We start from the raw sequence: 12373 nt of genomic DNA, 5'->3' as shown, positions 1-12373 counted from the left end.
TGGTGTAGATGTCCTCTCAGATGCTTGGATGGGAGGCGAGGCCCCCTGCGTCTACCTGGAAGAGAGGCCACAGACACTCTTCTCTCCCAGGAGGCCTTTCATGGTTTTTAAGCCTTACCTTCCGTCTTAGTATCAATTCTAAGAATGAGGAGTGCAAAGGCTAGGAAATCGGGGTTAAGTGACTCGCCCAGGGTCAAATAGCTAGGAGGTGTCAGAGGCCAGATTTGAACCCAGGTCTGCCCAGGAGAAAGCCTGGCACTCTCGCCACTGTGCTCCCCAGCTGCCCTTTCCCCATAGTCTTCACCGGGGACGTCCCCAAAAGATTTCCTCAGGGCTCTTCTCGGAGTCCTCCCTATTTCCTTGTTGAAAATTGTGTTTCATGTCCATTTTTTATGGATGTCTGGTTTCTTAATGATATGGAGCAGCAAACTAGAGGGAGGTGGATAGCTTCTCTGGGCACTAGGAAGTTCCACCTCTCATGTTCTGGTGATATGACCCTGGGCAAGTCATTTTACAACTGCTCAGGGCCTGACCCCTCTTCCGCCAATTCTATAAGTGACAGACAGTATCAATTGGCATCTCCAGAGAGACTTTCTCATTCTTTCTCCTTCCTTATGCCAAGGCATTCACTGCTGGGCCCCTGATCTCTATCTGGGGTTCTTCATGAACCTAGAATTGGCTATTCTTCCTGCTTCCTCCTCCATTCTCGGTCCCAGAAAGTCAGCCCTTAGAACCAGGAATGAAAAAAGAATGAGGAAAAAAACTGCCAGGAGAGCAAACATGGCCCTCACCAATTGGTCTGACTTGCTATTTCCTCTGGGAGAGGGGAAGGATCCCTTGCCCATGGCTCTGCCTGCCCACTGGCTCCCAGAGGTCCCCCTCAGGGATGACTGTTAGGTTCCTTTTAAGCTGAGCTTGGCCTTTCCCAAGCTGTGTCCCAATTTGCTAGAGTGGGTAATTTTTAAGAGAGAAAGCTGGTGGGGAGGGGTGGGGAGAGAGAGAGCGCGAGAGAGGACTTCCTGTCACTTAAGGAAACCACGGGAAACGGGACCTGCCTGTAGGACACCCCAAAGCTGCCCAGGAGGAGAGCCCAGGGGCCAAGACCCTGAGTTGTGGTTAGGAAATAAGTAAGCCTGGCCATCACATAACCTGGTTGTCTCCACTTCAGGATCTGCTCCTCTGCCAAAACTGAGCCAGGCACCATGAAGGAGAGAAATGACAAGAACTCTGTGACTTATTGGAAGGAGGGAGATTGTGTATGGGGGAGGGGGGTCCCCAGCCCCTGCTCCAGATATGGGGGAAGCTCAGGAGGAATGGTTAAGAACCTACAAAGAATCTTGAGCTTGGGGGGCTTTTCTGTGGGCCCCACATGTGGTGAGAGTGTCTCAGGTATCTACATGATACTCCTCACCTTCTACTAGTGGGGTTTGGGGGGGAGAAGGACAAGGAGGGCTGGAGTCAGGAATATGACCTCTCTACTCCCTGCTGCAGGGGAAGGAAGTTTCGGGAATCTCTAGCATTATTGAGAAGTTTATCAAATTGCAAGCCTGCCCTTTTCGCAGACTGCCTGGTGGAGGAAGAGGATGGAGAAAGATTAAGGGCCAGCCCAAGAGTGGGGAGTGAAGGAGCAGGCCAGAAGAGAAGGGAGCCAGATTAAAGCTTTCTCACTAGATGTGTGAGTTCCTGGCTGCCATGTTTCCTCCCCAGCCTCAAGAGCTCCTCTCTGCCTTCATTCCTGTTCACCTAATATCACAGAGCTGCCCCTTCCTTCTCTCCCCACCAATACCAAGGCTTTTAGAAGCAAAAGACTATAACTAAGCAACTTCCTTTGGCTTTTTTTTTTAATCCCTTCCCTTCTAGTTTAGACTCAATACTGTGGGTTGGTTCAAGGCAGAAGGGTAAGGGCTAGGCAATGGGGCTTCAGTGACTTGCCCAGGGTCACACAGCAAGGAAGTGTTGGAGGCTAGATTTGAACCCAGGATCTACCGTCTCTGGACCTGGCTCTCAATGCTCCCTCAATTGACTTCTAAGAGGGGGTGGGGGCTGAAATCTTCCAGATTCTTTCTGAGAGGAAGCTGGCCTGGACCCAGCTAGACCTTCATGGCTCCATAAGGGACTCCAGTCCCAGGAGGGTGCTTGGGGTGATTTTTGCAGCTCAGCTCCCTAATCAGCGGCCAAATGCTTTCATTTTCCTATAAATGCAGACCAAGGGTATCTCCAGAAGAGTGCAAGTTGACTCGCTTTCATTTGGTGGGTCAGACGTTAAGAGAAAAGCAGAGATGGCAATCCCTCCTTGTGTGTGGAACCAGGGTGCAAGGTGGGAGGCAGCCCTCGCCCCATTCCCTGGACAGCCTCCGATAGAGAAGGGAGAGGCAGGGTAGTACAATGGGAAGAACCCTGAATCTGAATGACCTCAGTTCAAATCCTGGCATTTATTCCCATGTGTGATTTCTGGGAGGTCACTTTACTCTGTGCCTCAGTTTCCTCACCTGTAAAATGATGGAGCTGGACTGAAGGATCCTCGAGGTCCTTACGGCTTGGAATCCACAATCTCTTGGTCTTATTTGGAGCTCTGAGACCCTGGAATGGTCTTGTACAAGGAGATGGCCCCTCTCCGGTCCCCCCAGGCTGTGATTTCAGGGCCAGCCGTGGCCTTGGCAGCTAGCTAGCTGCTGAATCTCTGGGCTGGTGTGGCCAACCTCAAGCCCAGGCTCGTGCTGTCTGCACAGCTGGCCTCTCCAGAATGAACCCCGCCCCTCCACCTTTTTCCTTCCCTGTGTTGCCCTCTTTCCTGGGGGCCGGGGTGGGGGTGATTGCTGGGCCTCTTTCTCTTTTCTGCTGCCATCCAAGTATGCCGCCCTGCTTCCTCCTGTCCTCCTGGCGCTTGCTGGGGTTTTGCCTCTCCGTGATGGGACTGGATCCCAGAAGCACTGGACTGAGCGCGCCCAAACCGAAGGGAGCTGGCCAGGCCCGCTGCGGCAGCCCCCTTCTGAGGGGATTCAGTGGTGGGCGTCAGAGCCGGGTTATCTCAGCTGAGGCAGACCCCGGCAGGCTGCGGGCTTCTGGGCTCCCGGCAGCCCCAGCAAGGTGGATCTCTCTCCTGAAGGGCCAAGTAGTTCCCTTCCTTTTGGGGGTCTGCGGTCAGGGCCTGGCAGGGTGGAGGGCGGTCCTTCCAACCCTGGTTTCCGTGCCTGCGGGCCTGAGCCTCAGCTCTGGCCCCCCTTTCCAGCACAGGGGCCCGGGGGCCCGAGACCTGAAGCCGGGACGCCGTCGCCCCTCCTTCCCTTTCCTCCCGCTTGGCGCCATCGCCGAGGAAGAGTTTTTCTCAGGGGATGTGATGGCTATCGAGAGCCCTGGCTTGGAAGCGTTGGCGCGGCGGCCTGCCCGGGATGGACGTGCCCAGTGGCCAGCACTTTGTTCACGCGCGCCAAAGGTCTCCTCGCCCGCGGTTCTACTTGGTCAGGGTCCTTGGAAAGGCTGCCCTTTTCTTGCCTGCAAAGGGAGGCCAAAAGAAGCCCCTCCCCCAGCCTGCTCCTGCTCAGCAGGCAGCAGAGGGACCTCCCACTGGACTTCTCTTTCCCTTGATGAGCCCTTGGGCCCTTCTCTTCTGGCTGGGCCCGCTGAGGTCCGCCCCTCCGGGAGGGTGAAGGGCAGCCTTGGCTCTCCCTTCCCGCCCCCCAGGCCACAGAGGCACTCTGGGCCCCTCCCGCAGCCTTCCCCTCCTCTGCCCATTCTGCCTTTGGCAGTGTGTCGGAGCGGGCAGGGACTTCCCGGGCTGTGTGCGAGGCCACCTTCAAGCGGGATTCGTAGGAAGTGCAAAGACCACCAAGGTGACACACGCACACACGCGCGCACACACACGCACACATGTGTGCACACACGCGCACGCGCACACACACACGCACGCACACACACACGGCCGCCCCTTAGAGTGGGAAGGGACCTCAGAAGACATCTTGCCCAAACCCTTCATTTTACAGATGGGGAAACTAAGGTTCAGGGATGCCAAATGATTTGCCCAAGCTCGGCAGTCTGAGGACTTGGTAAATGGCCCTCACACGTGGCCCTCTCCCAATCGCTGGAGCTTCCGTGACCTGAAGACAGCCGTAGTGCATTATGGGACGTGTCTTCTTCAGCCTTTCTCTCTTGCCCCAGTGGCACCCCCACATCTGCCCCTTGACAAAAAGCAAGCGTCAGAGGCAGATACGAGCATGGGGACGAGTGATTCACCCCTCAGGACGAGTCTTTGGTGTAAACTTTGGTTAAACCAGGCCCTGGCATGTTGGGCTTCTTATGCAACATGGGCTAGTAGGTTGTGCACGGGATCTGGGTTCAAATCCTGCCTCAGATATTTACTAGCAATATGACCCTAGGCAAGTCACCTCTGGGCCTCAGTTTCCTCCTCTGTAAAATAAGAGGTTTGGGCTAGATGGGCCAACTGCAGATCTAGTATTCTTACTCTCCTTCCAGAAGCACCCTGTGGCATCACTATTCAAGCATGTGTGCAAAAGACATCGCAATGCTTTCCTTACCCACCCCGCCATCTTGTCCCCTCTATCAAAGGTGAGAAGAGCCGGTTTGGGAGTGCAGGGCTCGGAGGGTCACGATCCTCCCCTCCAACCCTACCGCTCCCCACTCTTGGCCTTCACCCGGCTATCTAACCGCCCTCACGCTGAAGGTTTTTGCCCCCAGTCCCAGCCTCCCCCCCCACCCCACTCTCCCCCACATCTCTGCTTGCCTTCTCAGCATCAAACTTCTCTCTACCACTAGCAGGGAGCAGGAGCACTCGGGACATATGGACTGAGGGGTGTCGAGGTGGCTCAGTGGACGGGAGGTCCTGGGTTCAAATGCAGCCTTACACTCCTCAGCTGGGTGACCCTGGTCCCTTCTCACTCTTCTGCCTTGTTACGAATGCACAGTGTGGGTTCTAAGATGGAAAGTAAGAAAGAGCATACGGGTCTGAGTCCCAGCTTTGCCACAAAGCGGGCTCGGGCAGGTTGATCTCATCTCCCTGAGCATTTGTGGAGAATAATGGCCCCCGGAGAAAGCAGAGAACCATTGATGGGAGGATCTGGGAGACAGACGTGCATCCGCCACCATGGAGCAGAAATTCAGCTCGTCTGTCTATCTGGCCTCCCTAGGAACAGTGGAATTTGCCATTGGGTAAGACTGAGATCTCTCGCAAATTCTTTTACTTGAGAAATGAAGCAAGAGGTTTTTTAATGAAGTAAAAGAAAGTCCTCAAGAGAAATATGGAAAACTACTAAATCACTTTGCCAGAAAGTGGGGAACCTCCCTCAGGAAAGGACCTCCCTGAAAGCCAGCAGAAGTCGAAGATGCTATGATTCAGCAGAAACGGGAGAACAAAATGAAAAGAATGAAAAGGAGAAGAAAATAGAAGCTATCTGACATCACATTCAACTAATCTGGAAAATGGTTCAAGGAGAACTCGTCTAAGGTTCATTACACTCTGAAAAAAAATCTGTGTGTATGCCTTAAGGCTAGGCATTCGTTTTACAAAAATAAGGATGAAGACTGGCTAATCTATTCAAGCCAGAGGGCAAAGTTAATGTTAGAAAGAATCTTCTGATCACACTAATTCCCCAAAAGGAACAGTTGTAGGAATCTCATAGCTAAAACCCACAGTTCTTACTTTAATGAAAGAAATACTGTAAGTATCCAGAAAGGATGCTCTAGTATTAGGGCACTGCAGTCAGGATCACACAAGATATGTTAGCTCCAACTGAAAACCATCAGAGATCTTGGAACAGAAAATTCTAGATGTCAAATGATACAATTTTACATCCAAGAAGAATCAACCCTGCCAATCTGAGCATTATCCTACAGTGAGGAAAATGGATTTTTAGTGAATTAGACGACTTCCAAGCATTTCTGATGAAAAACTCAGAGCTGAGTAGGAACTTTGAAACAAAAACATGTGAAAATCTTAAATCTTAAAATTAAAAAAATGGAAGTCCTGAGATTGAATTGGTTCTATTCTGAGAGTTTGAAGAGGAGGATGAGGTGGGAGGGAGGGCAAAGAATGGACAAATTAGTGTTGAAAGAGAAAGAATAACGAGTGACCTTTTGAGTTCTCATGATTAGGTGGGAGAGAAGAGGGGAACATAAACGTGGGAGGAAGTGGGCGTCAGATAGAGCTCACTTTTATCTGAAAGGGACAGAGGAGATTGAACACATACACCAGTAGTTTGGTGGAGAAGTCCACCAAGGTCAAGAGGGAAATAAGCAAGGATCATATCTGAGAGGGAATATTAAAAGGAAGGAACTAGAATCGAATGGGCTGTGTCTTAGCAATGGAATGATTGTACATATTTATATAGCTGAAATGCAATGTTCTTTTGCCACAATGACTTCAGGGAATCCGGAACACTATGCACCAACACAGACAGTTCTATGAACAGAACCAAGAGCAATTATTTCTCCTAGGACGTCCTAGATCTAAACAACTTTCAGAGCCTTCAGAACACTGATCAAAGCAAGGGCCGGTCATGTAGCTGTAGGACTGACACCGAAGCACGTTAGCCAGCCCTGAGAAGGGGAGTGTGGATGGACGTAGCCCCTGTGGGGATTTGCACTTTTTGACTTTTGACTGTCACAAGGGCTTTTCTCTCCGCCGCCCCCCATCCATTTTTCCTCTTGTTTAATTTTTTTCCTGTGGGAGATGCCGGGGAGAAGAGAGAGTTAGACATTGTGACACTTTAAAAATTCACAGAACAGAAGGAAGTTCAGAAAAATAGGGTCCCACAGCTAGGAAGTGTCTGAAGTATCAATCAGATGTGAACCCAGATTCTCCTGATTCCTAGCCTCTCTCTCCACCCACGGAGCCCCTAGCCACCCGTCCTGCCTCAGGATGGATGTTTAGTATTTAATCTATGACAGAAAGTAAGGGAAAGGAGGAGAGAGAGGGAGAGGGAGAGAGGGAAAGAGCTGCACAAACTTTGAAAGTAATGTGCAGAATTTATTCCATCCTTTTTCAAAATAGTGGTATTGGGGCCAGCTAGGTGGCTCAGTGGATGGAGAGCCAGGTCCAGAGACGGGAGGTCCTGGGTTCAAATCTGGCCTCAGACACTTCCCAGCTGTGTGATCCTGGGCAAGTCACCTAGCCCTTGGACCCAATACATAGTACTGATTCTAAGGTGGAAGGTGAGGGTTTAAAAAACAAAACAAAACAAAAAACAGGGGTGTAAAATGAAAATTCGTGGTTTCATACTGCCATGTGTATGGAAATGCCATTTTTTATATTTAAGTTCAGAACTTTCAAAATAAAATTATTTTTTTTAAAAAGAGGCTGATGAGCACTACAGTGGCGAGGTGGTCTGCCTCCCCGAGGAGGGAGGCAGCTGGAACTATTCCTTCCTCAAGGTAAGTAAGTAATCAGTCATTAGTTAATTATTTATTGAGGACCTGGTACGTGACAGGATTGTTCTCTCCATTTCATAGATGAGAAACTGAGACCTACATTTTCCCAGCTATAGAGTTGTGGGGTAAAAACTCAAACCCAGGGGACAGGTTCGTGGCTTAATGAAAGCCAGACCTAGAGATGAGAGGTCCTGGGTTCCAATGTGGCCTCAGACACTTCCCAGCTGTGTGACCCTGGACAAGTCACTTGACCCCCATTGCCTAGCCCTTACTGCTCTTCTGCCTTGGAGCCAATCCACAGTATTGAGTCTAAGACAGAAGGTGAGAGTAAAAAAAAAAAAGACTCAAACCCGGGCCTTTTGTGTGAGAGCACACAAAGAACACTGGGTCTGGGACGAATCCCACCTCGGATACGTGCTCGCTGTGTCCGTGTACCAGTGGCTTCCTCCTGCGCCTCCTTCCTCTTCTGGAGAATAAGGGGCTTGGACTGGATGGCTGAGGAGATCCCTTCCCACTCTGGAGCCAGCATGGCGCTGACCACGTTGCCACCCATGCCTCCAGTGATGGCTCACCCTGTCTAGCACCCACCTGAAACGGCAGCTTCCTCCAGCCTCTAGTCCCCCGCTGGACGATTTCTGCACCAGGATTCTCACCCTGCTGTCCTTACGTCCCAGGTCCTCTGCCCCCACCCCAAGGAAGGACAAGGACCCTTCCAGCTTCCAGGAGGGCCACATGGGCAGGGCTCCCGGGAATTGGCAGGCAAGAAAAGCTGGCAAACTCCCACCCTTCCTTGGTGTTCCCTTCTCCCCTTCCTGCCTCCTCCCTCAGGATCAGGGAGGGCATCAGAGGATCCTAGACCTGGAGACCCCCTCATTTAAAGGTGAGGCACAGAAGGGGTGAAACAAGGACCCCTCTCCCAGGTGTGGCACCAGCCAGCTCAGGTGCCCTCCCACCCCTTATGCCTGCGGGCAGTCAGAAGCAGAGGCCAGATCGATGCCAAGGTCCTCTGAATTCCACTTGTTCACCTGTGTCTGAGTCTTCATCACCCCATTTGGGTTTTCTTGGCAAAGATCCAAGAGGGGCCTTTGTCAGCTCATTTTACAGATAAGGAAGCTGAGGCTCACCAGGTTATATGACTTGCCCAGGGTCACACAGCTAGGGAATCCCCGAGGCCAGATTTGAACCCAGGAAGAAGAATCCTCCTGACTCCGGGCCTCGAACACTGCACCATCTAGCTCCCACTTCCAGTTTACAGAATTAGAAACTGAGGTCCAGAGAGGGAAATGTCTTCCATAATAGTCTAAGAGGCAGCCCAGACAAGATCGGCATCCTAGTCTTCGGCACTCCGAAGCGCTCCTTCTCCTCTTCCTCTATTTTGTGATCAGGGGCTGCCCCGCAGAAAAGAGAAGCAATTGGCCTTCTGGGCAATCACTAAGGAAAAGCAGAGCAAGAGGCCTGAGCTGGGTAGTCGGGGCCAAATGGCCAGAGGGCTATGGAGGCCCCCTCCCTCCTCTCCCCTTCCTGGGCCCACCATTCAAGGAAGCGGCTCAGCCTATTTCTGTGGCTCTCGGGCTTCTTTCCTCTCCCTCCTCCCCGCCCGAGGAAGCAGCATGCCCATTTATAGAAGGCTGTGGACCAGAGCACTGGAAAGAATGACTCGACAGCGAGGGCGGAAGGGTGCGCCCCAGGGAGTGGACTGGCATTCCAGGCTGGGCTCAGCTGCCAGGAGACCCGAGAGGCCCAGCTAGAGGACTCGGCTCCCACAGGAAGAAATGAGGCATCTGATCTCTGCTTCTAGGCCTGCAGGCTGGCAAAGGCCAAGGCACCAAGTGAATGAGGCTGGGAGGTTTGGGGAGGACACATTTGCCTTTCACTGTTCTTATTGGGACATCGTGTGGCTCCCATGATGAGGCATCAAAGGAAAAATAGCATCTCCACAGATGAGGCGCTCCATCCACAAGAGCCTCTCCTGAACGCTGCCATAAGGACGTTTAAGGGGGAGAACGAGGTAAAGCTCTCAGTAATCCGATTTGATGAATGGGAACTGGGATGGGGATGAGGGCAACAAGAAGGGACTTTCTTACTCTTGTCCCCCGAACCAAGTCCCTGAAGGCTCTCCTATTGGCTAAGTCCCCAAGCGAAATGAGGGACGTCCCCTGAACAGAAGGTCCCGGAGGCAAAGTCCAAATCTGGTCCCCGTAGAGATCGATGGTCCTTTTCCTGGTCCTCCCTCTGGCCGCCACAGCCCGTTCAAGCAGGCTCCCTCCTCTAGCTGGTGCCTCACAAGGCCAGGCACCTTGTAGATGGGTGGAAACAGATGCCACCGAGTCTTGGCTGGGGCCTCCCCTGGAATCCTGGCCCGGGCTTCATGTGCTCCTGCCAATCATTTTACAGTCTTTCTTTGCTTACTGCAACATGAATCGTGGAACTATGGGAAGACAGTTTTAAAATAAAATCACACTTGACAAAGGAGAGAGAGATTCTCCCTGTGACAAGGAAATCACTTTAAAAGACTGATATATATTAATTAATTCAGCTATGTAATTCCTAAATGAAAACTCAAGTCAGCCGTCAACCTTTTATGGAGTTTAATTACAAACAGGAGGAAGAAAAGTATTAGAGAGAGAGAGAGAGAGAGAGAGAGAGAGAGAGAGAGAGAGAGAGAGAGGAGAGAGAAGGGAATAGGGCTTAAATACCCCTTCTGTTTAGGCTGGGCCAAAAGGCCCAAGCCCCTAGATAGCTGAGGCAAAGAAAAGAGATCAGTCCCTATCACTCACGTGACCAAAATGGAGAAACAGTCTCAGGGGCCTCCACCTCCAGCTTCCTTCAGAGCAAGCTTCTCAGAGCACCACCTCTCAGAGCAAAACCTCTCCAACCCCCCTCAGTCCTCAGGCCCCGCTATCTTTAAGGAAACCATCCAAGTTCCCTCCCCTCAGTTCTCACATCTACCAATCACTGTCCATGTCTTCCCTGTGCCAATGGTGGCTCTAGCTTAACCCAGGACTGCCCAGAGGTCTGTGGCTTTGCACATGTCTGTTGAAGGTCATATTCTCAAATAATTAAATCTTGAACCTTTGCTGCAGCCCTTCCTAAATCCTGTTACCCTGAGCAGGGTGGAGATTGGAAGTTCCAAGACCTGGTTCTGTCATTCCAAGTATCTCTATTGTATCAATTCTAAAATCAATCATGACTCAAAGAACTTCCTGTTCTATGCTTAAACATAGGTCAAAGCCCTTTCCATTGTTCAACAAAAGGTTTCTGTCCTAAAGTAATCTTAGGTAGGGAGGAGAAGGACCCTCCCTACCTAATGTTGGAAATGGGGAAATTTCCAACATTCATAAGTCTAAGAAATTTTAAGGTTTATAATCCCCCCTGATGATCATTGGGAGACTAGTCTCCCCATTGATCATTTAACATAATCATTTTGTAGTTCTAAATGCACTTCTAACTATAGATATACACAATATTCAATTTTCGAAGAGAAATTAGAATAGTGAGAGAGGAAATAGAAAAGAAAAGAAAGCAAAACCAATGTTTTGCTAGGCGCATTGACAGAAAGCCAAATTAGGGGCAGTCCCTTTTGGTATAAATGTGTACAATTACAATAAATGTTCAATCAAAAGTTCAGTCCAATCAAATCATATCCAAAGTTCATTCTTGATCTTCTTGATGAAGTATAGGTTTTCGGCATCTTTCTGCAACAGTTCATTCTCTGGATATAAAAGTTTCAAGCTTCTTTCTTGAAGATCATTTCTCAAACAGAATCAAAATCTTTGATTTTTTATAACAGTAAAATCTTAAACAAAAATCAAAATTCTTGGATTTTTATAAAAATATAATCTCAAACAAAAAAAATTCAAAAATAAAAAAAATTCTTAGATTTTAAATTAAAATACACCCATCAGTTCATTGGGTGACCTGGCATAAGTTATTGCGTGTCCCTGGGTCTCAATTTCCTCATTGGTGAGATGAGGAGGTTGGTTCCTGCCAATGCTGAGATTCGTGGTTCTCCCACCCCCAACCCCCATCTGCTGTAAGGATTAGAATCATTCATAGATGAAGAAACCAAGTCTCAGGAAAATAAAAATGGCTTGCCCTTGTTCACAGAGCTAAGAAAAACAGAATTTGAATTCGGGATGCAACACAGTATCCATCATACCTCACTGCTTCTCCATGTAATAATAATAGGCAACCTGCTATGTGCAGGCCCTGAGCTAAGTACTTGACCTTCATTACACCATTTGATCTTCATCACAACCCTAAGAGCTTGATGCTGTTTTATCTCCATCCTACAGACGAAGAAATGGAGGCAAACAGAGGTTAAATGACCTTCTCAGCAAGTATCTGAGGCTCCATTTGAACTCATGGCTTCCTGACTCTAGGTCCAAGGCTCTAGGCACTGCCTCCCCAGCTTAGCCCCATAAGTCTCCATTTCCTTCAGCCTCACCCTCACTGCTCTTTGGCCTTGGAACAAATGGACAGTATTGACTGTAGGGTGGGAGGTAAGAGGTTAAACAACCAGAAAGAATGGAGATCTCCTGGGCCTGAGGACAGTTGTGCACAACATAGCTCGAACAAAGTGAAAGGTTTTCTTGGCATTGTCTCAACAGCCCAAAGATGGCTTCCAGAAGAAAGATCACTTCATTCCTGGAAGAACGGCCAGCACCATCCTGGGCTCTTTGAGGTGAGGGTTTCCAAAACACGTCTATGTCTTTCTTGGCTGAAAGGATGTGTTGGGAAAAGGTATCCCTCAGTGGCTTAAACTGCTCCATTGGGCACAGGCCAGGGATCAGCGCCTCTTCAGAGCCCTGGTTTTCTGGGGAGTGAAGTTGTGGTAAGAGGAAGGAGCGAGAGGCTCCTGGGTTTCAGTCCTAGCTCCAACATGAACCTGCTGTGTGTCTCGGGTAGGTCATCTTTCTTCTCTTCTATAAAACAAGGGGGCGGAGTCAAGATGGCGGCTTAGCAAGCAGCAAAAGTTCAGACCTTGTGGAAG

This window comes from Monodelphis domestica, chromosome 5 (assembly GCF_027887165.1).
Source record: "Monodelphis domestica isolate mMonDom1 chromosome 5, mMonDom1.pri, whole genome shotgun sequence".
Taxonomy (NCBI): domain Eukaryota; kingdom Metazoa; phylum Chordata; class Mammalia; order Didelphimorphia; family Didelphidae; genus Monodelphis; species Monodelphis domestica.
This window is presented reverse-complemented; position numbering follows the sequence as displayed.